Source organism: Tinamus guttatus, unplaced genomic scaffold, assembly GCF_059628265.1.
Source record: "Tinamus guttatus ecotype Peru unplaced genomic scaffold, ASM5962826v1 Tinamus_guttatus_pri_ptg000271l, whole genome shotgun sequence".
Taxonomy (NCBI): Eukaryota; Metazoa; Chordata; class Aves; order Tinamiformes; family Tinamidae; genus Tinamus; species Tinamus guttatus.
Genome location: NW_028288805.1, coordinates 517794 through 543244, shown reverse-complemented (window position 1 = coordinate 543244; position 25451 = coordinate 517794). Strand labels below are relative to the sequence as shown.

At 39.9% G+C, this 25451-nt stretch overlaps 1 protein-coding gene across 1 annotated transcript in view; it reads left to right on the top strand.

Annotated features, from left to right (window-relative positions):
- COLEC12 (collectin subfamily member 12) overlaps positions 1-25451 on the top strand; it is a 95211-nt gene that overhangs the window by 52933 nt on the left and 16827 nt on the right. The window lies entirely within an intron of this gene.

Here is a 25451-nt window from a genome sequence, read left to right as displayed (position 1 = left end):
TACTACTATGAGAACAGGTAGGAGTCCCATGAAGTCTCTGGTTTTCCCAAAACGCGCTATTGTGTTGAACACCTATTAAAGTTGTAGTCCCTTGGTATCTGCAAAAGAGAAATGCAGAAAAATAGAAAGACAGTGTCAGAGTCATGATTTTTTTTTTCCTGAGAGTAAACTTCAAACTGGAAGACACTGTGAGGTTTAATACTGTAGGTCTCAGTAAGCAGGAGAGCTCTGTTGGCTTTTTTTTCCACTGTAATTTCTGAATGGTTTAATTAATTAAAGAATCATTTCTCTTGCGACCACAAATGCTTCAGTTTGCACTGCTATCCAAGGTCGGAACTTGCATGACCTTCTGGGCAGAAGAAGAGTAGGGTAAGGAAAACAGAAAAAAGAGAGCAAGCAAATCACTTCAAGAAAGCCTTGTTCCCCTTACTCCCAAACCCAAAAGAGCAGAAAAGGCTGAATTGAAAGAGGAAAGGGCTAAGACTGAGAGTGACTGAGATATGTCCAGCCTGAAGAAAAAGGGGGTGGAAAAAAGGACAGAGAAAAATAAACTACATTAAGAGTGAGCTTGGATGAGAGAGTCGGCTGCCAGCCAGGAGGAAACAGCTGCAGCAGGAAGGCCCGGATCCCACTGAAGGAAAAGGGGCCATCTCTCTGCTAGAATAAAAAGGAAACAGAAATGAATTCACCTTTAAAAACACAGAAATGGCATTTGAGGCTAGGAGAAGGGCAGAGAGGAATTAAAATTTGCAAAAAAGACAAGTTGTATTTTCTAAAAGCAATGCAACAAGTGTTAAAATCCCCCCCCCAAAAAAAAAAAATGTGGCAAGCCAAAAAGACTACAGAATGGCTAAAATGGATAAGCCACTCTGAGTAGTCTCATGGTGCATTAGGACTTTTGAGTGAATGCTCACATCAGGCAAATTTCCTCATTTTTACCAGCAAAGATGAGGCAGATGACATACCATAGTAATGACATCAGGTCTAACTCCAGATGCGAACAAGTAAAGAAGAAAGCATAAGATGGATATTTCAGCACAAACCAGAGAATCCTCAGCATTGAGGGAGAACCTGAGATTGCAAATCTCAACACCTTTGGCTTAGGTACAGTGAAATGAGGGACAAAAAGAAGCAAAGCAAATCCCTGAGTGATTCTGAGAGAAAACTTCAAAGTCTGGCAACAGAGAACAGATATCTGGAATTAAATACTCATAACTTGCAGAAAATATGCCACACGCAAGAAGCAAACATCATCAGTGTCACAATAAAGAAGTTACGCAGGTCTGTGTAAATAGGATAATTTAGACAGGAGAAGCAAAGGAAGCATTGAGGATGTCCCATCTGAAAGTGTTCACAAGGAGGCTAGGGAAGAAGCTTCTGTGGTTTTGGATGTGTCAGAGTCCTTAATTGCTGTTAAAAGAGAGAAGAATGGTGATGTTGCTCTTAGAAAATTGTTTCAGTCTCTCTGCACCAGAATTGTAGGTTCTGCTTGTGAAGGCATGGAAGATTTTCAAGCGCACATATGTAATGAATATGGAATAGAAATATTCTCTTTAAAAGCAGAATTGCAGCTCCTAACTGCCATGGAGCTCTATAAGCTCCTCCTTCCCAATTTTTCCCATTGATCCATGCCAAATAAGATGCTAGACCTTTATTTCTTTAGGTACACCTTACTATTCCCAGCGAGAAGGTTCCATCTCTTTTTCATTATGTATCAGTAAGATAGACAAATCCTGGATAGAAGGACAATTCTGGAGTATAAATGCCGGAGAATGGTAAGTACAGCTTACTAACTCATTTCAGAACATCTTCACCAATGACCTGGAGGAGGTAATGGAGGACACTCTCATCAAACTTGGAAACAACACCAAAATGGGGAGGAACAGTTTTGAGAGCAGGGCAGTCATTCAGAGGAATCTACACAGGAGGGAGGAATGGGCCAACAGGACCTTACAAAATTGAAAAATATCAAATGGGAAGTGCTGCAGATTTCCCATTTGAAGAAAAAAAGAAGAACAAACTGGGGAACAAACAGGCTGGGGAGCAGGTCTGTTGAAACGGCCCTAAGGTCTGGGTAGACAGCAAGCTGAATATGAGCCAGAAATGTGTCCTGGCAGCACATAGGGCTATAGAGCTTCCTGGCCTGCATTAACAGGCGTGCAACCAGTAGATCAAGGCAAGTTATCATCCCACTTCACTTGGCACTTGTTAGACCACATCTGGAAACTATGCCCAGGTTCAGGCTCCTGCCCAGTACAAGACAGACGTTGATAGATGGGAGTGAGTGCAGTAGAGGCCCACAAGGATGCCTGGAGCTGGAACACTTGTCCTGTGAGGAGAAGCTGAGAAACTAGGGCTTGTTCAACTGGGAGATGGAATGTCTTGAAGGGGCCTAACAGCAGTCTGTTGCCCAGCACCTAAGGGGAGGTTATGGAGAGACAGAGCCAGGCTCTTCACAATGGTGAGTGGTCAGGAGGACAGAAGACAACAGGTATAAATTTAAAGGTTCAGACTGGATATGATTTTTCAGCCCCCTGAGGATAGCTGGACAGTGGCCCAGGCTATCCAGGGAAGTCATGCAGTCTCCATCCTTGAAGGTTTTCAAGACTTATCCGGATAAAGACGCGGCCTGATCTCACAGCTGACCATGCTTGGAGCAGGAAGTTGGACTAGAGACCCTCCCATGGGCTCTTCCTACCCAAATATTCCATCATTATATGGCTGTGAAAATAAGACAGGGCAGACATTCTCAGATAATTCCAAGCCTCTGCTACAGATGCAAATAGAAGAGATCTTAAAAATAGGTTAAAAAGTGAGCGGAATAACAGATGACTGCTTTCATTTGGAAGTGACTAGAAAGAAGTTCTGTTCCCTATGGCACACTTCTTAGTGAGGAACTAATTAAGTAAAACTAAACTAACTCTTCAGCCCAAGAGTTTATGTACAAATGAGCTGAGGACTGAAGGTATAAACTAAACAGCTAGCTTCCTCTGATGACTCTCCTTTTTGTTCTGTTCTGTTTTGTTTCCTTTCCATTTGATGGACCGCACATAAAACTTAACTTCTTTGAGAAGACTTTTTATAGCTTTCTTTTTTAAAAATCCTGCAAGAAATGCAATTTGATTCTGAGAAAGAATGGAAGTAAGCAATTAATATGGTTGTTTTAATTTTCACTTCTTTTCCTTTTTCTCAATCTCAGAACATCTCAGATTTTTTATGATGTTATAAGTCCATTTGCAGTGTTTGAACTTTTTGGTAGTGTTACCACCATCTTTGAATAAGTGATTTATCTTGAATGCCTGATGCTACAGAAGTAAACAATCCCATCTGAAGTAGTTGTTTCTCAGCACTGCATAAGTTGCCCCCAAACTACCCAGAGGCACTCTGGAGTTTTGTAATTCTGTAATGCATGTTCCTATAAACTATAAACATGAGCTTAAAGAATGACCGCCATTTTTGCTATTTGAATCTTTTACAACATTTTCCTGAACCCAAGCACTGTAGCAAACAAACAAAGCCACAGGAATGACTACAATTAGGTCGTATAAACAGGCCCCATCCAGATCAAAACAATAGCTAGCTAAATTCAAACAGCTATGACTGCATTCTTATGCAAAAGAGGTTGGTTTGTATTCTCAAAGAGCCCATACGTGCTTACTTACACCAGTCTTTCCATTATAATGTTTACTGTTAGGAGTTACGCTTGGATGAACTGGTCATCACAGCACAGCCTTGAGAGACAGGCCTTGGCTCAGCCTTGGTCCTATAGCCAGCATGACTTCTCTCAGATAACTCCTGCCTGTTACATACCTTCCGCCTTTCCAGATTTTAAGGGATAGCTGTGTAGACGCAGCGGACACCAGTACGCTCCAGCAGCCTCAGGACAGGCCCCAACGTTGGTCACAGAGGTGGTGTTCAAACCCTTGTCACCAGCCCAACATTTCCTCCTGGCTTCCACGCATCTCTGCTCAGCTCAGTGTCTTCTCTGAATCATACTGGGAGGTACCTGTCTTGAGCAAGGTGAATGATGTACACAGAGCCTGGGTGGTAGAGCAGGCCACAGCACAGGGAAGAGGTGCTGCAGGCATATTAGTTTGGATTTCATTCTTGTGTTATAGAGTCCACAGGAGCCCAGAAAACCCCTGAGCAGCAAGGGGAGAGCAAAGGGATATCAGGAGAAGAGCAGCAAGAATGCAAGTTGGGGGAGCACAGCAGTCTGTTCAAAAGGTCTGTGCACAAGGAGGCACTAGGATGATACTGGTGTAAGTGGGCATAGGAGGAGAAAGCAGAACCAGTGGGATCCAGCTCTAAAAGGCTTGGGAATCACATGGCAGTGTAACAAAAAGTGAAACATTGCCTAATGTGTGAATGAAATCTGTATTTTTCAACCCAAACAAGCTTGATTAAAGACTTCAGCTTCTGCATGTCTCAGCTAGCCTAGCTAGCTAGCCTTAGTACAGTAGAGATGAGAGTGCACACTGTGTGTTGAAAGGGTTGTTGTGACATGTGACATCCTAGTAGTTGGGAAGCCACAGTATGTGGCAGCTGTCACCTCTGAATGATCTTCAAGGGTAGCTCTGAGTTTGAGTTCATTGCAATATTTACGTCTTGAAAAAATAAATGAATAAAAAGGAAGCTTTGGTTAACTGTAGTAGGACCAGGGCCTAAAGAAAATGTTGTAAATCCTTCAGTGATGCAAATACTACATGGCAAAACAGCCAGAAGGGTGGTGCCACTTCCAAATCATGACCTTCTTGCATGAGAGATGAAGTCTTCAGCAATGTCAGTAGAAAGGACCCCTTCCAATCCATCAGGATCTTTCCCTGTTGTAGTGTACACTTCTGGAATCTCATCCCAGGTCAAGCAGAGCGTCAGCAAAAAGAATCAGCCCAAATCCCAGCCCAAGCCAGAAACTGGAGAAGGAAAGAAAGCTAATGCACTGGTTTCATGAAGGAAGTGCTGTGATACACACATGCTTCCTTCCTGAATAATGTTGCAACCCCATCATACTTGCCAAACTGAACCAGTGGCAGTATGAGAGGCAAAACAAACTGTGTACACACAGTACATTATTCAGTTCTAATTTGATTTCTTCCAGCTTTATCAAACTGCTATGTAATTTTAACTAAACTTTTAGTACCTATTTATATTATAGAACAGATATTCTCTATATATTTTTGTCTGTAGACTTTTTCCCAGTACCACACTGCACTGAGCACTTTCTCTCTAACCTTTTCTAATTCTCTATATGATGTTATTAAAGAACATAATGCTTGTGAGTGAATAGATAAACATCCCCCCTACAGTTTGAAGTGAGAGGGCTTGCAGAATGTGTGGTTGAAGTTGTTGGCTGCAGATGAAAAAATTGAAATCCCAGTGACATTCAGCTGTTTTCAATTTGCTGAAGTATTTGGGGGACTTCCCTTCTTACAATTCTTTTAGATTTTTGGTCGAGATAAAAAGATGATAGACACCTTTTAGCTTCTCAGTAGAATTTTTAGTAGATATCTGTGTCAGTAATTGGTGCATTGCACAGCTGTTCTACAGTAAATAGCTTCACACAAGCTCTCTTATGCTTACTGTGAGAATCACAATGTGGCCTCGTAGTTCCCTTCTTTGTATGTCCTTTCACAGAAACATTCTCTGAAAGCAGTAAAAAAGTTGTGTCTTCTGCTGTTAACTTTGCAAAAAGATTCATTAGTGAAATGAGATGAGGAGGAAGTCTTCAGATTCTTGAAGTTGGGTGTATGTCTATGAAAAATAACATTGGGGAGGAACTTTAGTTTAGTGAAACACTTTTAGATCAGAAAGAAGCTAGAGATACATCACTACTGAAGGTGTTTGAATGCAAACAACATAGAGCTTTGTTGTGACTCAAAAGCACGCACCAATTTTCAAGAGGTTTAAAAAGTAATATGAAAAATCTCCTTGTGCAAAAAGAAATGAATATCCTAAGCTTTTTGCTCCAGAATGGAAAAGGCCTGGATTTGATGCTGGGAGTTTTCTCTCTGGTACAGTAAAGAGCATTTCCAAGCTGAGTAACTGCTCTAAGATCAGAGCTTTTAATGGCTTTTCTAAACATTGAGAATACTGAGTAAAACTGCTGACTCCACACAGTTATCTCATGGCCTGAGTATGATCTGAGGTCCCAAAAGTCAGGGAAAGCTTAGCCCAGTGTAAAACTTGCTGTTCCACAACCAGTAGGCTTGTTCTGAAACTCCTATAGAATGTAATAATCTACTGTGATTCAGGCAGAAACATAAGGCTTGCCTTGATCACCACCTAAGCACAGCTTTTTTTCATTTTTACCTATAAATGCATTTGCCCACCGCCAGTTTACAGCTCTTCCCTGACCCTTTTCACTATGTATTATAATTGTAAAACAGTGCTGCTTTGAAGCTGTCTGTGTAGGAAAGCAAAAGCCTTTCTGTTCTCCCAAAGGAGAGCAACCCCAGGAGAACTCAACTTGCTTTGACTTACATGCACCATGCTTCATGTGTCTAATTGATTTATCTCAGCTTTCCCATATGCCCTCACATAGGCATATCTCCAAGTGCAGCTTGAAAGGAGGGAGTGTGGCCATACAGCTGAAAAGCTGGGGTAAGTAATTAAACCTAGCAGCAGCAAGAGCCCCTGAGACAAAATCTCTAGCAGTTTTCTACACCATGTAGTGAGCTTGGGTCACCAAGGGCCTGTAAATAGCATCATAATGACTGGTTCCTCAGCAGGGATAAACATGTGCTTTGAGTTTTCTAAATGATTCAGAGGCGTGCTGTGAGATAACTACTGATAACAAGCAGATGTGAAGTTTGCTTTTCAAGACAGGGAGGCTGAGGAAGAAAGTCAAGTAGGTTTTGGCTTGTTGTCCTCATAGTAAGCCTCATATCTGAAGCTTATTAAAGCTTTGCTTTCCAGTGGAGGAATTCAGTTGTATCCTATGAAGGTAACTTCTCTTTTAAAGCAGCCCTCATGAGGAGGGGATTAGGTCTTGTGAGCTATTGTAGGTAAAGCTTCCTGGCTGTTTGTACCTGAAAACAGAATTAGAACCCTATTTTACAAGTTTAGGATTGTGGTATTATTTTAACATGTATGTTTTATTATGTCAGTGTATTTCAAAAATTTTTTTCTGAAGTTGTATGTGTGCAATTTTTGTTGTTTATTTGTTTTGTTTTTGTAATGTGGTACCCGAGAGTTGAATGATATGGCAGTTTCTACAAGGCAGTGGTTCTCAAAACAAATACTCTGAAAGGGCTGAAGTGGCTGTATCAGTGTAGCAATTACACTCAACAACATAGCTTCATTAATGCTGTGGTGCCTTCAGTCTAAGGGTAGGCTGGTGTTAACTTGAGACACTTGGCACCCTGTTACACAAAAAATGCATGTGCTGTCATTTAGGATGCTGTGTTTGCAAGGTCTCAGAGAAGCCAGAGGCGCTTGCTGACAGGTCACCTGTTCTTTCTTGGAGAGATTTGGAGTCTTGCTAACAACACACTAATGAAGTAAAGTGTTTTTTTTTTTTTTTTTTTTTTTTTTTTTTTTTTATTAAAGTGTATTCTTGACACATTCTCTTTTTTTTTTTTTTTTTTAATATTCTTCTCATTTATGGAGTTCTCAGCAAACTGAGAACTTTTTATGGTGCTTGAGGAGCATGTGAATTATCCCTGAGAATGATGACCCCAGCATGCACCATTGTGGCCCTAGGTTAGGTGCAGATGTAGCTTATTTACTGTGACTTTTTAAATATGCTGCAAAACTCATGACTATGGATATATATTTAAAAAAAAAAAAAAAAAAGCTTATTTGTGCATATTGTTTCCTTGATGTCTCATGATGCTTAAAAACCATAAGAACTTAAGCGCTGGATTTTTTTGTTTGTTTGGTTGGTTGGTTGATTGCTTTACTAAGAACTGAAAAAGCTCTTGCTAAACTATGTCTGGGTACATCAACTTCCTTATGCACATGTGTGCATAACTCGGCTTAACTCCCAACTGCCCTGGTGGTACACACTGCCTGCACGGGAGTTTGCCCTTGGAATTTTAGCATGGAGGAAAAAAACCACAACTGTGTTTTCATGCTGGGAGAACCCATCACAGCGAGGCTCTGGCTGACACTCGAGTCTTACTTGTCCAGCTAATCTGAACACAGTCTGACCTGGGTGCCTTTGCAAACATGAGCTGACATTCAAGCATGTTTAGGGAAATGGGAGTTAAATTCAGATAGAAATCTTTTCAAATGCACAAAGTAAGCAAGCAGAATATATTATTAATATTTTCCTTTCTGATCTCTTTCTTCACAAGAAGAACCAAATATGGCTCATGTGACCTCTCTGCCCTAAGGAGTGTAGGGCACAGACAACCATGTGGTCTCTATATGTTGGTTGTTTGGGGTTGGATATATTTCCTATAAGTATAGCAGCTGGTTACTGGCTGTTCTGAGATACCCTCTTCAATTTCCCGCTCTACACAATGACTCATTTTTGCAGTTCTGTGGTTTGGTACAATTAAGAGGTTTTAAAAATGTATAAGCTCTTAACTTCACAACTAGAGGGCACCATTATGACCATGTAATTTAACCTTTTGCACAGTACGAGATGGAATAATTGTGGAATAAGACCCATAAATTTTTTTCTGGACATATCTTTTTAGAAACATCTGATTTTAATTTTAAAACTTTCTATGACAGGGAATCCATTAAATGTCTTATCCACTGTGTCTTATTGTTAATCATCTTCTCCGATAAAAATGATCAGCTTGTGTCTACTGAAGGTATGTTTAACTTCACTATCCCTATGCTGGCTCTTATTATGACTTTGGGTTTACTAGAAAGCCCTGCATTATCAGGAAAGAGTTTCATATAGGAACAAAATACAAATGTTATCTTTGATAAACTCAATAAAATTAGGTTCTTTAGCCTCTCATTTTAAGGCAGATTTTTATCACTCTTTTATCTATTCTAAGTCATACTTGTATTTCAGTTTTTTGATGACTGAAGGCAAAAATGAGATACTTTATTCTAGTACAGTATCACTAGACACAGTTATACCACCTCTCCAGTCTTGCTTACGTACCGGAGCAATGCATTTCCTGTCTCATCAACTGCAGGGCTGATCTACTGTGAGGTCCTGGTGGTTTCCCATGTCTGCTTTCTGAAACAGTCATCAATCCTCACAACATGGTTTAGGCTCTTGGTTTTCATATTCAGTTAGTAGTAGGATGTTTTTTTTGTTTGTTTTTGGGTTTTTTGTGTTTTTTTTTTTTAAGTCACAAAGTCACATAGTGTCAGTTGCCCTACAATCCAGTTGTTTTGTGGATCAGAGTTGTCTCTATTTTCCAAAGTTTTCATGCTGTTCTGTCATTTTCAGCCGTAGCAACCATAGTCCATTCCAGACAATATGTTGGAAAACCACAGGCCATGGTGAACCCGCCTAAATATCCGTGACAGCTGCCAGATATTTTATGCTGTGCAGACTTATTTTTGTATCCTTAATGTGTCTTGTTAAAGTGCCATTTGAAAGGATGTGGTCCTGAATGCAGGTTTAATATCTTCTCTGTTCTGGCTTGCTATGTCTTCTGTGTGTCCTCTTTCAGGAGCTAGATAGGCCGTGAGGCTAACATGAGGTCTTTTTGACAACTAGTGTTCAGGTAAGAGTATTATCAAAGTTGTGGTAACTTTCAATATAGCCTCAACTTCTGTTTCTGGCACAGACTTCTTAAGATATAAACATTGGATCTGTGATTTTTTTAGAAACACTTTTTCCTCTGAATACTTGTTGATGACTTGGGAGATGTTAGAAAACAGAAGGCTCCCATAATCAGACGTCTGGAGAGAGTGATAAGTATATTTTTGTATTACAGAGATGGAGAATCAAATGCAGAAGAATGAAGTAATAGAAGAATATAGGAAATACAATGGAGTCAGATTAGGGGAGAAGGCAGCAGTAACAGCCTTAGAGCTATTCAGTAGAAGGTATGGAAGAAATGTAAAGAATTCAGTGGCAAGGAGATTCTAATAACTGAGTCGAGAGGTGGCCAATCTAGGGACCACAGTTTTAGTAAGGAGAAGAAAAAAAAAAAAAGAGAGAAAGCTCATTGTAAATGCTTGTAAAGAAAGAATCTGTAGGACTTAATGGCAGTTTTGACCTGAGTAGAAGTCAGAGATTTATTCATAAACCAGCGAGGAATGAACTGTTGTTATGCTCTTTTTTTGAAATAGCGTGGAAAATTAGAACATTATTGGAAATACCTTTTGGAAATGCTTCTGGTGGGTTTTAATCTCATAGTGCGTAAAGCTTTAATTATCACATGGAGAGGTGGAATGCTTGAACAAATGAGAAATATACTACAAAGACAAGAGGGATATTGTACAGGAGTGTAATACCTAGCTGCAAATATAGGGAAAATCAGCTATATGATGTTACATAGCCCAGAATGGATATGAAGAGCTATCTCAGAAAAATCTTAAAACACAAAACAAAAGATGTTGGACAGGGTTTCTGTAGTTCTTAAAAACTTCTGCTCTTGTTCTGGTTTTGTTTATTCTAGTTTAGATGTAGAGTTACTATACTGACTATTTTGGAGCTGCATTGGCGCAAAGAACATGAGAATTTGGTTCAAAAAAGACCATTTGCACAGAACAGCAGCAGGCTCTAGTTACTTGTTGACTGACAAAATAAGTAAGTAACTGGGATTGGTTCAGAGCCTTAAAACCAGGGGCCTTGGTTCTTAAGGACCTCCCTACATAAAAATAATAGACTGATTTTTCAAAAGGATTGAACCACCAGCAACTTCAGTTCACCTCCTACTCAAGAGTTTAAACTGTTTCTTTGATGAATGGTCCCAATTTCAATAGGATTTGCCAGGTAACTTTTAAATGTAGGCTGTTTATTTGGTTGCTCCTTTGAACCTGGAAGTGCTTTACATTCTTGTGGAGAAAGACCACATCTTTTTCATATTTCACCAATCTGAACAGTGCATCAATACTGAAAAAATTACTGATGGATGTTGGAGCAAGAGAGTATAAATTTGAAAAACTGAGTGAGGCCAGAACTAGGAAAAAACACTAATTTCCCCTTTCTTCTGCTTTTTACTGACAAAGCTGTTTTGTGATAGATTTCCTCAAGAATCTGTTTTATAAAACATGTTTAAATTATCTGTTGACTTGAAAGGCATAATATTTTGCATTCTCAGTCACAGATTTAGGGAAAAATCCTGCCGATTTGGGAGAGCTGACAGCTGCAAGCAAGCTTGTTCATCTGCAAGGCTGTATGAATACCAGACTTGATTTATTGTGTGAATTTACACTAGAGAAAATCATCTTAATTGATAATTTTTTTAGATCCGAGTTTCAGGCTGTAATAGCTGCTAAACAAACTCAGTCACAGAAGAGAGACTTGATCAAGCAAAGTTAAAATATAAATTCTAGAAGCACTGTATTTGTTGAATTCTGTGTCTGGCAGAACAGAAGACACTTTGGTTCTGCGCATTAAAGAAATGAAGGACCAAAATCGGGAATATGTCCTTTCATTCCTAGACAAGAGACATGTTGCTTTTGCTATGGTCGCTCCAGATACCCCTGTGCTGGGTGAAACTGGTGAATAGCCATGTTGCACAGTACTGATGATGCCTGCACGCTGGGAAAAGCAATTGAGATAATGTGACTTTTCAGCAGCAGCATTTAACAAGCAGGACTGCAGATAACTTACCAAAGCTCTTAGTAATCCTGGCAACATTACAGGGCCATGATTCAACATAATGGACTGTCCCTGAACAGTTTCTCCTGTATTAATAAAATGGGGTTTAAATTAGCCTCCAGCCCGTATTCCTGTTAATTCATGCTATTTGTTTCTTGAACAAACAGATTTAGTGTATGCTTTATAAGACTAAAAGCTCTGTGGTATTTCAAGTACAGAGCTACCCTTACCCTTTTCTACTGTCCCTATCCATTGCTGTAAATGGTTGGCAGGGTTCTCTGCTCCCTCCCCGTTTTTAATTCTGGACTCTGCTGGATCCGGGGAGATGCCTTGTCATCACACTTGATTTCCCGTGGCCGCGTGTGCTTTCTGTGCCGTGTGCCAGAGCCGAGACACACCTATTTCCGCTCAGGGAAATTAAAGCCAAAAAGGCTTAATCTTCTCTGACCTCTTGTGTGTGATAGGCCATACAGTAATATCCAGTTACTCCTGCACTAAGCCCAGTGACTTTTTTTTTTTGGCTAGCGTACATCCCCTAAATGAAGAGTCAAGCTTGAATCTGAAGACATTAGTGTAGAGGGAATCCCCTGTGACGGTGCTTGCTCCAGCTGTAGTCACCCCCACTGCCTGAATTTTTGCTTTGCTTCCAACAGGCATCTTCTACCTCCGACTCGTAACAACTGCCCGATGTTATGCTTTCTACCTCTCAATTAAAATGCCCTTTAGTACCCCAAATTTTTCTCTCTCTTAAAGTACCTAGTCTCAGAAAAAAAAAAAAGTTTATTATTTATAAATGCTTTAAGACAAGCATTTGTATGTCTGTATGCATGGGACTTACTGGAGGCAGTGGTCTGAGAGCAGCCACCTGCTGTGTGTGATCCACTGGAGCCAGAGGCCCTCGGAAAGTGGGTCGCCAGCCCCAGGAGTCCTTTCTTGGCTGTTTACGTGACTGCCCTGGCCGGGAACCACTAAGCTTGTCCAAGGTTGTCCAGGCTCTGGTTGGTGCCTCAAATCTCAGAGGGTTTGAAAGCCAGATCTGTAAGTTGGGCTTTAGGGGTCCCTACGTAGAGCCAGGTTCCAGTTAATGCTGCATTTCTCAAGGCCCTTTCTAGTTTCCAGTTTGTTGTAGCAAATCTGGAAGTTAAATTTGCATCTTTTGCTGCGGTAACATCATGCGGGGAAATCTTTGGTAGGTCCCTTGTTGCCTAAACCTCTGATAGCCTTTTCACAGTCTCTGCTCTCCAACCACAGCATGCAGAGTTTGTTTTTATTCCTACATTGACATGCCTTTTCTATAAGGTGTCACAGGCTATCCTGTTATTCACTTTGCTTAAATGACTGCCCTGTGCTCATAACTACCTATGTGTTAAGATTTTTTTGTTGTTCTTTTGGAAACCTTGCAATGTTTGTGTCGATGGCCAAGAAAGGCCAAAGAGAGATCTCCCACAAACAGTATGTTAGATTGCTTTTTCAGATGGTACAAAATAGAGCAGAGCAGCTAAGCCTATTTTGTAACTAATGAAATAGTGATTAAAAACAGTGTTCTTCTGGCTTCTGTCCATGTACAGCAAGGTTTTGACCTGAATTTGCTCATGCACCTTGGCAGAACACTCGAAGGAAATTTCCGTAAGTGCCTTTAACTTTCCTTTAACAAAGATTTCTATAAAAGAAGGAGTAGAAGAGAGAAGAAACTGCATAACAAATTATGCTGCCCTTAAACTTTCTAAAGGGGCGTAACGCTTTCATTGCATATATCTTCTTTCATCCATTGAGACGAGCTACCAGAACACTTATCAAGTGCTTTAATCCATTTTAGGGTTTCATTTGTATCAGCCTGTGCAACTGTACACTGTAATTGCACTGCATTCATCTTGTAAAATTGCACAGGCTTTATCTTTGATCTCACCAATAAAAATAAATAAATAATAATAAAAAATCATTATTGTAACAGGATATGAAGCAGTTGAATCCATTTATTCTCTATAAAAATATTTTTTGAAAACTTTTGTTTTCACAGTGTTAAAGATAGGTTTATTTAAGAGATTAAAGAGTAGTTTATCATGCAAAGCAGCAAACAGGAAGGTGTCTCTTGTTGTGGATCTGGTCCATAATGCAGTACAAGAAAAGCACAAGTAATGAAAACCATTAGTATTTGATGTGGAAAATACCATGTCTCATGTGTCCAAATATTTCTTCTCAGTGGAGCCCTGAATATGATTCTTTGAGAGTACCAGGAGGTGATGTATGAAATATACTTAACAAACAAAACATATGTTATATTAAATTCATGTTAATGGTTTCACTCGCACTGAAAGCTCTACTGAAGTGTGCTCCATCTGCGATATGTCCCATTAGCTACAGTTTATAGTTTTCAACATTTCCAAGTCTGCTTTTCAGGAGTATATAGTTCAGCTGTGGAAAAAGAAAAAACATATTGGGCTGAAAATTGACATACAGGGAACCAGCCAAGAAATAATGTTCTAAGTCAAATAAAATTGTTGAGGAAACAGGTAATTTTAGAAAATGTTTTAATACATGAAAATTATTTTTCAGCTTATTCTTTTAAAAATTATAGAATATTATGGTGACTCAGTGCCTGTAGATTCTGAAGACACAAGGAAGAGGAATTAGTTGGAAGTTTATTAGCTTTTCCTTAAAGAGATTATAGTGCCATGGGTTAATTTTTTAATTTAATTTTTTTACTGAATTGCCAGTTTAACTGTTTGCTCTCCTTGTTCTATGCTTTCAGTTTGATGAGGAAGAAAAGACACTTTCCAGCTGATTTGAATGCTTCCCCTACATGGATTCAAACTGCATGTAACTGTGGAAGCCAGTGAGGTTGCACTTGTGTAACCGAGATTCTGATAAGGAGCAAGCTCATTCGATGCCGTGATCTAATGAAAACATTTAACGCTTGCATTGAGCAAATAAATTATAATGTCTTCACGCTTCAAAGTTGAAAGACGATGGGTCAAGGGTGGGATGTATTTCTCTGTTGGAGCTCAGAAGAGCAGCTGCAGAGTATGGCATAAATAACATCAGATATTGACTTCTTTTGGAGTGAAAAATCAAGATTTATTGACCTTGACATTAAATACTGACCCCAGATTTGCTTCAGTTTTTTTCTTTCCTTCAAGGAACAATTAATCTTACTATTTGCCAAAAAGTAAGAGTTAAAAAAACAGGCATGACATAGGTAGGTGGCATTCTGTAAGTCTTCTGTGTGTTTGCCACCTTTTACCATAACAACAGAAAGGGTCTATTTTCCATGTATTTTCAGCAGTGTGAATATTACAACCATTTGAGGACTTCAGTGTTCTTCAACATATTAAAGTCATAAAGCTACTAGGCATGATAAAGCTGCTTTCAAATCCTAAAGGAGCACTAAAAGTCAATATGTAACTAATAAGGCAGGTATTTAGGTATGTGATCTAACAGTCTCTGGTCCTAACCACAGGAGAAAAAAAAATCTTAAAAATTTTACACATCAAATCTCCCTAAATTCATCGGTTCCTTTCTTTTCCTTTTCTGAACTGTTGCCCTCCAAAGGAGCAATATTTTCAGGTTGCTTTCACTGAAATGCAGGCTATGATTAGTTTGAGGTCATTTGATATATAGGACTATATGTTTCTAAAGAATGTCTAATATATTTACATATCAGTTAAGGAAAAAATAAAAAAGGATCAAGTTTCCTTTACAACCTCTGATGTTAAGTAACACTGCAAATCCCGCTTGCAGCTATAGGTTTCTGTTATGTTTTCTGCCCTTTATTTAAAGGGCTCAGGATTTACTCTCCATTAAAGTACCTAGACTTTGAGTAAGATCTTTCACTTCTACTGTTTTCTTCTGAATAAGAAAAGCGTTTGGATCAATTTGGCCCTCGGTTTCCTGGTGAAACTTGCAGCCTCCCACCCACAGCCATGGGAATCGCTGGAGTCTGTGGCCTCACAACAGACTCTCCCCTCTGACCTACTCCAGAGCCAAAGACCTGAAAGTTTCCTGACTCTGTTAAACAATGACTTGCCAAGACTTAGCTTTCCTTAAGCTATTGAGTAAAGGATTAGGGATTTCTTCTTAACAAATTCATCAATGGGTATATGTTCCAGGTACTACTGCTACCAGTACTATTGTTGCTGTAGCAATATATTTAATGCTTTGTTGGGGGGAATAAATTTCCCATGGTGTCTAAAATGACAGATTTTTACAAGGCATGTGTACATTCTGTGAATTTAGTAGGTTAATGCTTTGAATGAATTTAACTTCCATATTTCTGTGTTTGCACTAGGATTGTCATCTATTTAACAATATGGTTCCATTGACATTAGGTAGGTCTTATGCTTGTTGGATTCCTGGCTGGTTCCTTTTCCCGTCTGTAACCACAGTGCTCTGTTGGCCATCCTGCCTGGTTTTTCCTCAGTTGTAGCAAGCAGATTTAATGCCGCCATTTATCAGCTGCTTGTCGGAAAAAAAACATTTCATGCTTGCTCATTTCATTACTAGAAGGGAAAACAAGAATTGTGTTATCAGCCACAATTCTGCCTCTGTGTGGGAAGCTTCATCTAGCAATGTATGGAATGAGAACTTCTCCTTAGATGCAGATTTTTAAATACACAAAATCAGAAGTTGTGATGGTACTGCATGGAAGCAATGCATTTATCAGAATTGTTGCACCTTGTGTTATACAGCCAGTGCAACTTGGCGCAACTGTGTGAAAAAATGTTCAGGCTGCATGAGGAATTTATTCTAAGCCTGCTTTTTATCCAGGAAATCTGATGTTAGTGAGGTGTGTATGAGCCAAGATGTGGGAAGAGCTCCGGAGATACTGCAGGACATAAAGGAGACAGGAGAGAAAGAAAGAGGACAGTAGAATGAGAAAAGCTGGTAGATTGGTAGCTGAAGTGGGTCATAGTACTTCCTCTTAGCCTAAAAATGCAGCTTCATAGCAGAAAGCGTCTATTTTGAAAAGTTAGATTCAGAAAAGGGAGCTAAAGCCTAAGGCAAATATTTTGGTAGAGGTTGGTTAGAGCAGAGGATGGAAACAGAATTTATTGTCTTTGCCATAAAGCCTGCAGTGCTTCTGAAGAAAAAGTCCCACCTTTAGAAAGTGGCTCTAGAAGGGCAGCAAGGTGAAAAATAAATCCTGCTACTGTCAGCCACTCTCCTGTGGACATGATTTAATGCCATGTTCTTGATTCAGCTGAGGGGAGTCAACCAGCACAATTCCAGACGAACAGTGTTTATACCTAAACATAATTTCTCCCCTGTAGTTGAACATGTACCCTCAGGAGATTAGAAATGAATTTACAGCCTGTGGATTTGTGACCATGAGCTAAGTGTGTGTAGGGATCCTCTCTTTTTATTTTGTGATGACGGTGCAGCCGTGCAGTGTTGGGACTGTAGAGTATTGATGTCATCATGGCTATGAAAAGACTGTTCAGAAGTGGCTTTGGGTTATTTTCATTCACAACCATAATTTAGTAGGTGATCAGAGCATGGTTCCATACACTTAATGTAAGTTCTTTTATACAGTCTTGCTATGCTCTTCCTCATGGCCCTCATTATTTCTTTGCAAAAGTCTAGTGACTTGTCCTGATTCTAAATAAAGGGTCTATTTAACTGTAAAGTAACTAGCACTCCTGGAAACACTTTCAACACTTATTTTGTGATGGTCTAACTATTTTAAATTCCAAATAATGTTCTCAATCAGACTATCCATTTAGGAAAGAGGCAATTCTTCATCTCAGTGAAAGCAGTGGAAGCTTTATCACTTTCTCTGGTAAATAAGAGTAAATAAAGGTCTGCGTATTAATTTGAGGTATTAGCTTCTATTTTTTTCAACTCTGATGTCAGTTTTTCATTACAGTATTTCAGCTGGAAGATGTAAAGAAACCTGTAAAAAGAAATACCGCCGTGTTTTAATTCCAACAAATCAGTCTTTAGAACTTTTTCAAGCTTTTATTCTTCTGCATGCATAGGCTGCAGACAGTTATTTTGCCTCCCTTCTAGAAGTTTCATCAGAAGCCATCTGTATTTTTCACTAATGGAAAAACAGAAATGCATTTTTTTGTGCTGTCCAGTATAGTTAAAACTTTACTCTGTTCCATGCCACCAGGTGGTGGAGGTGGAAAAAAAAAATCTGATGAATGAGAAGGGCATCCAGTTTGCTTCCTTTTGCCTAGTGAAAATTGGATAAGATTTGTATGACTTACAAGAGCCTAGAAGCACAGTTTGCAGAGACACATGGGATTTTATAATACACTTAAATAAATGACCTGCCTAGATTCCCTGAGAAGTGCACATGTGCACGTACATACATTCCACAGAAACTTCCATGGAACAGATGGTCTCCAAGTATTCCCGTTTGACTTACGCATGCACATAAAAAAGTTTAATTTTTGTGCATAGTTGGAATACTATTCGTGGAAATGTGAGTGAATACAAAAACACTGCCTTGTTAATGACTGAAAGCTCATCTGGAGAGGATGAGCTTTTCTTCAGTCTACAAAGCAAAGGTCCAAGCTAGCATTTTTTATCATTGTCCCTAAAGCAACATGAAGTACCAGAGAAGAATTTAGTAAAACTTAACAGTAAAGGTTTCCTGACAGAAGAATAGGTGTTTCACCTGGACGTTGGATGATATCACCGCTTGTGTGCAGTACAGGTATTGCTGGTGGCCTGTATCATGACCCAGCAGACTTATAGCCTCTGCCAAGATCATGTTGCCCTCGTAAAGAAATGTATTTCAAAAGCCACAATGCGCAGAGTTGTTATTTTTTCTACTTACACGTTAATGTAATACCATTACTAAGGTCACTAACACCTAAATACCATGTTATAAAAATACATATTATTAGGTAAAATATATACTTTGGGGCTGTTAGCTATTTTTCATCCTTTCAGTCTAGTGTAATTTCAGTTAAGACTAAAAATTATGTATATTAGTGATAAAATTATACCACATTCATTAGGAACTATGTTTCATTAGGAAGCTTGTTTATTTAAGAATGGAGGGCACAGATTTAGTCAGTTAAGAGAAGAAATGACATTACTCAGCCATCTGGCTAAATGTCACAGCTCTGAAGGACAGATCCATCTTTGCTAATCTTTGTTCAATCTAATTTTAATTAAGTCATTGGGGGGGATATCCACAGATTGTCTTAGGAGGCTATTACACAGTCCTAAAGATCTGGCTCTCCCCATAGACCTGGCTGCATATCTTCTTGCCCATCAATCTGCAATTCTCTTTAGTGGTAGAGTTTCAGAGGGTTTTTTTGCTGTAATGTGTTGTCACCGTCTTGGCTGTCAATGAACAGGTCTTTAATTCATATATGAGTTTTATTTACCTTTAACTGTTGTAGTTTTTCTCTCTTGTGAATGGCTTAACTAAATTTGGAGGGTTTGTTCCAGGGAAGTATACTGAGTGATTCCTTGTTTGATTTTCATTAACTGAGGGCAGACACTTCTCTCTTGTTCCGGACAGTTATTTAAAAGCACCAGCACTTGTGGGTTTTGTTCCTGTTTGAGTTAATCACTAGACTGTGTTTGAATCTATTAGTCTATGGGATATTGGACCCATCTTCTCACCACATTTCTATTGTTGCAGGTTAAACTGTACAAGTCCATGATTTTTCATAAGATTTACCACGATAGTCCTTCAGGTCTATGCATAATATTTGTGTAACATACGGTTCAGACACTGAGCAGTCTCTGCTTAGCCCGTGCTGTGGTTGGGCTTTTTTGTATCCTTTCGATTAAGATATTTAGTGTTTAATCACAATAGGACGTTGTTTGGAAATAGTATATAATTAAATGGTGGTGGTTACTGAAGTGTATAATTAGGATTTTTGACAATTCACTGTGAATCTCTGGTCTACTGTGAAGAAGAACAAAGCCAAAGGGAAAATGTTGGCTGGGTTATATAAATAAGTGAGAGATGATGGTCAGGCTGAAAAATGAGGGCTCTTCCCTTCTTTAATGAAAGGGTTTGTGTACATTACATAGACTAAAGTATGTATTAGGCAGAAAGCTTTCCAGAGATAATAGTGTTGGCCTTCTGAGACTCTTTATTATGTCAGATGTGGGATTATGGATTTATGGGAAGAGGCTGCTACCTCTGACAGATTTGGTCTTGTGGAGGAGAATTTACCCTGCCTTTCCTGCGTGCAGAATTTCAGGCTTCAACTTGCAGATCAGGAAGGGTGGGATTTTTCTGAGGTGTGTGAGGGAAGAAAATCCTCCATTTCCTTGGAAATACCCTGTGTTCTTCTAGCAAGCCTGACCTGAAGATTAAGTGCCTGCCTAATTTCTGCTCCCCTATTTTTTTCACGAGAGGATGGAAACTTTGAAGCCTGCTCTCCTGCTAGTCCCAGGGCAGAGCCCTTCCCGCCTGGTGGGCAGAGTGGCACTTTAGGGCAGGATCTTTTCTTCTTTTCGGTCTTCTGGCATGCAGCCTTAAGGAACCACTTCTCAAGATTCTTCTTGTTTCTTCTTTTTTTTTCTTTTTTTTTTCTTTTTTCTTCCCTTTTTTTTTTTTTTTTTTTTTTTTTTTTTTTTTTTTAGCTTTTTATGGCATAGGAGTATACTGGTCTCCTAAAATGCAAGCTGAAATTCTTACATAACAGCTACCAGAAAGGGTCATCAAGGTAAAAAAGAAGAAACCCAACCCAACAATGTGAATCTTATGATAAGATCATAGGAACAGGCAACACTTACCTTGGCAGGAGCTGCACAGCTCTACAGAGACATGAATCTTTATACAAAATTTTAAAATTCTGGGGGGAGAAGTTGTTATTTTTTTCTTCCTGAGTTTACTCACAAGCATTGTAACAAGGCAGTCGGATTATGCAGGGCACTGCAGAAACGTGTGAGGATGGAATGGCTCAGCCTTGGTCTATTTATTTATTAATTTGTAAAGAAAGAAGCACTATCTTGCAGTGTTTACTTGAAATATGGAGTGGCTGTTTCAGCCACTGTCCCGCTGCAATGTTTCATGATTTTCCACATGGCACAGGAAAGCTGGCACTGGTTAGGTGAGTACTTATCCACCACTTCGACTTCAAGCTAACTGCCTTAAATGCTTCCTGGTAAACACACAGAAACCTTTTCAAAATAAACATAGCTTGCATTTGTCCCCCTTTAGCTAAAAAAAATCAAAAGTAAAACTATTAAATTCCACATCCAGTGACAGCACACCAGTGCTGTTTCTTTTCCAGTGGCATTGTAAAAATCTGAAAATAGACCTAACAGGGCTGTTAAAATCACCCTACCTGCATAAGCAAAGACTGCAGCACCTGTGCTAGCTGGACCGTTTGCCATTAAGGAGACCGGCCATGAGAAGACAGTGGATGTGGGAGGAAGGCTGCCCCTCACAGGGCCTGGAGCCAAGGAGGGGGGAAATCATGGCAAGGCACTGGGCAGTGAAGCAGAGGATATGATTCAGTAGTACCACACCTATTTTACAATATATAATAGTAACATATAATGCAGGTCTGGGTTTGCCTGGTCACTAGGTCTTCCCCGCAGAAAGCCATGTGGATGGATTTGTGCAGAAGAGGAAGCAGTGCATTAAGGAACTGTCTGAATCAAGGTAGCAAGGATCTCACCAGCAAGGTGTTCCACAACTGTAGCCTACGGCCTTGAGGCTTTCTTGCAGACCTGGTATGCGATAAGACTTGAAATTTGCTCCCTTAGCCCTTGCCGCAGTTCCCCACATTTGCGTGTCCTGCTGCATTTCAGTCCCGGAGCAAGAGAGGGGCTGTGGGACAGTGCAACCGTGAGAGAAGCTTTAACAAATGCTATCCTTGTTGTTTCATGCAATAGGTTCTCCCCATTCCAGAACTCTAATCACCCCTACGTATGGGGAGGGATCAGTATGCATGAGATAGGGAAAAGGTAGACAAGGAAAGGTCATGCCTCAGCTCAAGCTATGGTCTTTATAGTACAAGAAGATACTCTAAATTGAATGAAGGCAGAGGTTTATTTCAAAGTATAAAAAAGTAAAGCTTAAGCCAATCTCACGTTTTGCTCTCTATAGCCATTATAAGGAGTGATTGTTTTCTGAACAGTGCTTTCTGTTAGTCATATGGAGCCACTGAATCATCACTTTTGCTGACTGTAACTAAACCTCTCATGGAGGATCACAGGAATTTTTATCATGGAGGGTAGCTTGTTAACCCATAAAACGACACAGGAAAGAAGACAAAGGTCTCAGATTGGATTTGGTGGCCGAAAGTGCTTTACAGAAGCTGATATACTGCATAGCATGTCTGCCCCCTTTAAATATAGTTATTAGATCTACTGCTCATCAGACTTAAAAGCTTTAGCCTCAAAAAATACCATTTTAAGTCTGTAAACTGGACTTGCAGTCTTCTCTTGGAGCTTCAAGGGATGTTATCTCTTTATATATGAATCACCCTGGGGAAAAAACGCTCACAACTAATATAGGAACTTTTTTTTTATCCTGCACTACAGCTCTTCAATTCTCTTATCAGTATGTTTTTGTTAGGATTGCCTTATATCTTTGTGAATACTCATCTGCTAGGAGAAATATTATGAGGCCACCTAAGATCCCAGATCCTGAGCCAAGAAAAGGACATGGAGAAAAATGCCCACCAAAACAATTATTGAGCAAGAAAATAATTGTGCTTATCCTACTCAAGTGTTGTATGACATGATTCCTGAAGCACAAGACATTTGAGGAGTCAGGCGTTTTGGAGAGTATCTACTCCACGATGAAAAGGAAAGGTATTCAGTCTCCCAGTAAAAAACACAGAACAACAACAACAAAAGACAAGCCTTCTCCCCCACAAAAAACCCTTAGTTTTATCTGGAGCCCAAAAGGAATCTGCAGATGTATACCCCCTGCATGAGAACAAAGTCTTCAGGCGCTGGAATGGAATGCTATAAAAACAAATACTACAAAGCCTGGTAACAGGGGGATGTCTCACTTGCATATTTTTTGTGACCATCTTGGTTTGCAGAGAAGGGGGTCCCCAAAGCATGTGAGCCAGCAGGATCTCTTTGTACTGGGTCGCTGTCTGTTTGGCCAGATGTCTTCCCAACAGTGAGATAGAAAAACCAGAGCTCTTATTGAAATAGGTCAGGGAAGGGAATGGAAAAAAACCATGTGTCCAGTGAAACGAGGCACATAGTGTCCCATCTGATATTTATTAAATGTTGATCAAATCAGCAGTGAGAAATGCACATCATCCGGAAGTGACCTTGGCTCCCTGGGTTTTGAAGTTAGTGACAAATGTCTGGGAGCAGACCAACATTAAAACCGTGTGTCCTGAACACAGAGAGGAGTTCACTGCACAAGGAGTAGCAATAACAAACCGAGAAGATCTGACTTAAGCTGAGAGCCCTGTTTGGCAGGTTTAACATGTGTTGTATCAGTGGAATGGGTCTTTCCCTGTGCATTTACCTTACAGCTTTCCAGCTTTCTAGATGAGTTATTGAACATCTCCCGGACGAACTCTAAATTCGGAGTGAGCCATGAAAGCAGGCAGCCACGTGGGTAAAAATGAAATTGATTCTGGTCAAAGTTTTGTCAAATTAAAATCCACACATGGTTTCTGTCAGTACTTGACACTGAGCTTTTCTGACAAACCTGTGTATTTTATGCCAGCCTGCTGGCTTTTGTGTAATTGCAGAGAGCACCGGTAATCTTCTCCCAGCTGTTGTTTCTTAGTGTTTTGGTTACTGTGTCTTTTCAGGTGAACCCTTTCATAAAAAAGATAGTCCTCACAGTGACATGCACCTCTGGTATCAGAACATTTCCCATTTGGGACAATCCCATTTGGGACTGCTCCTGAAAAGGGATAGTGCCGAAGAATAATAGTGTGAGTCAAATCCAGGCTCTGTGTTTGGATGGACTGGGGAGCCCTGACTATGTTATGGTTCATCCTTAAAAAGAGGGCTATCTTCCCAGCCTTGACCTTGCTTAGAGTTCAGGTTGGTCAACCCCACAAAATCAGAGCTGTTCTTCAAAATCTTATCTTCCAGGTGTCAGATATTCTTCCAGATATTTTGTAATTTTCACATACTTAATAATCTGTAAGATCAGACAGTACTAGGGGTGGAATTAATAAGTACATATTTGCAGTAAAGAATAAATTAATTGGTAAAAGACTTTACTGTATCCATCTCTAGAAAAAAATAATAAAATTAAAAAGAAGGTAGTGGCTGTTACAGCTCCCTGGGCTTGGGACAAGGTAGATGAAGGCAGTGAAGGCTTTGATGGGAGTCAGCTGCAGTTCAGAGCTGGTGTGCAGGCAAGGCAATGTAGCGATCCTGCCCAGCTGACTTGTTTTAGCCCACCTGGTTGCTTTCATACACTGCGTTTGCATGCTTGATCCCCACAGGGCTGCATCCCATTTAAAGATTGGAAAGTCTGGCTTTTGCTGGGGTGTCGCTCTGATGTCAGTTTGAAATATGCTGAAAGTGAAAGCTCCAAAAAGGCCAAGGGCTGTTTTATTGAAGCCACAATATCGAGGACTGAGACAAGTGAAACATGATCCTTATGGAGTACTGAACGTGCAGGATACTAGGTGATGAGCTGTAATACAGCCGGTGACATCAGAGAGCTTTCAGCCCGTTGCACTATTGAGGAGGTCAGCGTGCAGGGACGGAAAGCGGTATGAGTAACCCTAACGTGGCACTGGAATCAAGTGAAGCTGCTATGTGCAGTTGCTGTCAGAGTTTCAGTTATTTCTGCTTTTTTCTGACCTTTGTATCTCTACCGCCTGTTGATCTTCCTAGTTACAGCTCTGATCTTTCTTTCATCAATATTAGAATTGAGCTTTCTGTTGTTGGTGTGGGTTAGAAGGTGAATGTGGAGTGTCGAGCCCAAAACTTCCAGTGGTCTTTGGTATGTAGGGTATTCAGAGACTTGCAGAATTGGAATCTGATTTTTAATCCTTCAGAAGAGCCTGGCATTCAGTGTGCAACCCCGAGTACTCAATAAGCCACTCAGTTAACAGCAGAAAAAAAGGTGCCTCAGATGCCGTAAGTCACCCTTACGAAATAATTTCTGTCTCTGAATGCCTTCTACAAAACTTTGGAAAACCACATATTCCCCCTCCGATTTCTTCAATCTTCCCCCTTCTGCGGTTTCTGTTCTTAAGTTTATACTTGCAATCTTTATTTTATTTTCCCTTAATAAAGCTGAAAACAAATCTGAATGTTCCCAGCTGATCTTATGCCTAAATTGCAAGTTTTGGAGATCCCTGACATCACTTTCATCACATGGCAACAGGATATGACACTGGAGCTGAAAAGCTTAGGAAAAATGAGATAACATTTCAAAAATGAGAAAGAGGAGCTGACCTGTGTGAGATGTGTTTCTGCCTTGTCCAAGGCTAATATACGTGCAAAGGGAATTGAGAAAAATGCCTTGTCAAATAAACATTGTATAAATCCTCTTCCTGACTTGCTTCAGTATAGTAATCCCAGCTTCAAGTGCTGTAGGCTTAAGGAAGTCACTGGAAACTGCTGTTCCTTGAGAGATTAATACAGTTGACTTAGCTTGGTATGTCAGTCACCAGGCCTCAATAAACACAGGGGAAATGTCCTGTGCTTTAAAAAATGAAAAATTAAAAGCCACTCTACAGAGGGTCATGAGTTGGGAAAAACAGAATCAGCTGTGGGTTACGCCTCTGGGGAAATACAAGTTACTCATAAAAGATTATGAAGAAAATTTTGATTAGTTAAGTAATCTGGTACATGCAATTTATTAGAACTTAAAGCTTTCCTGTGGGACTCC